General features: G+C 51.5%; 1 protein-coding gene across 1 annotated transcript in view; it reads right to left on the reverse strand.

Moving 5' to 3' along the window:
• Window positions 1–1,571, reverse strand: part of LRBA (LPS-responsive vesicle trafficking, beach and anchor containing) — a 419,275-nt gene that overhangs the window by 179,516 nt on the left and 238,188 nt on the right. The window lies entirely within an intron of this gene.

Consider the following 1,571-nt stretch of genomic DNA (forward strand, 5'->3'; position numbering starts at 1 on the left):
CCCGCCGCCTCCGCAGAAGGGACCGCGGCAGGACCGCGCTGGGCTCGCTGCTCCGCGGCCCCGGCCCGCCCGCCGGTGCCTGCTGCGGGGCTGCACGGCGAAGCCGCTGCGGAAACACGCACCCTCGGCCCCGGCACAGAAGATGCGGAGATTGTCCCAAGTTTCGTGTTGTTTTGCAGCAGGTACCGCCCGCCCGGGGGGGCGACAGCAGCGCCAGAGAGCTGCTCTCTCCCACCTGACGTAACATCGCTACGGTTTTATGTCCGAATCATTCACTATGCATATTAATACAAACTTGCATAAAATATCGTTTCCTTTCGAATAACTCAATCCTATGCCTTAGGAAGATGAGCAGAACTTTACGGCGCGAGATTTGTCTAAATTAGCATGACTACGGTGCTGACTGAGGGCAGTAAAACAGCGTGTGCGACTCTGCTCCAGCGACGGTCTCACTTTCTGCGCTGCAGCCCGGCATTAGCGAAGGGCGATTTATGCCACCGGCACGTCTCTCCTTCCCACCTACCTACCTACCTCCCCTCCCTTCCCCTCACACCCCGGCGCTGCCGCTATGGGTCCTCCCCGCTCCCCTCGCCCTTCACCCGGCCGCCACGGCAAAGTTGCAGCGTTATTCCCCACCCGGCGCCCCAATCCCTCAAACAACATGTCTTGTAGAAATCATAGTCTAGCACAAATGGTAATGGGTAATTCATGTGCTGATTAGTTCAGTGTTTCATGTGCTGATTAGTTCATTTTTTTTTTTTTTTGAGGAAAAAGTTGGTTATTTTTGCTGTCCAAAATTTACTTTGTCACTACTTTCTGATGCTGTTTTTAAGTGCAAGTGCCTTAAGGATATACTGGTGCTGTGGTTTAACCCTGGTCAGCAGCTAAGCACCACACAGCTGCTTGCTCACCTCCAACCCCGTGGGATTGGGAAGAGAATCAGAAGGGTACAAATGTGAAAACTCAGGGGTTGGAGTAAAAACAGGTTAATAAGGAAAAAAAAAAAAAACACAAAACCGAAACCAAAAAACTATCCCCAAAAACCCAAAGAAAAAAAAAACCAAAAAAAAAAAAAAACAACCAAACCCAACCAACCTATATATATATCTCAAACCAATCTATATAGAGCTGCAGGACAGGAATGAGAGATCACAGACCAAGTGCACACGTCTGCGCGTAAAGATAGAGAAAGCCACAGAGCCGGGTTCAGACAACGCCTCCAGCAGGAAAAGGGAAATCAACAACACCCCCTGACAGTCTGAGAGAGCGGCAGCCAAACTCATGCACATCTCTGGCGGTGCCACGGACTGAAAGCGAGAGAGAGAGAGGCAGACAGACAGACAGACAGAGAGTTCACTCTTCCGCTCTGGGCATTGCTCGCATTCTTCTCCTCCTCTCCTATCGTGTGCGGTTTTAAACTTCGCCGCCGACCGGCTTTTTCTGCGGGGACCTTCTGCGAGTCCTGGGGAAGTTTGTTTGGGCTTTTTTTTTTTTTTTCTCCTTTTTCCATGAACTCTTGAAACAGCATTTTTGTCGCTGCGGGGGGGGGGGGGGCACCTGAGCGCAGAGGC

This window comes from Charadrius vociferus, unplaced genomic scaffold (genome assembly GCF_000708025.1).
Source record: "Charadrius vociferus isolate BGI_N301 unplaced genomic scaffold, ASM70802v2 scaffold178, whole genome shotgun sequence".
NCBI classification, from domain to species: Eukaryota; Metazoa; Chordata; class Aves; order Charadriiformes; family Charadriidae; genus Charadrius; species Charadrius vociferus.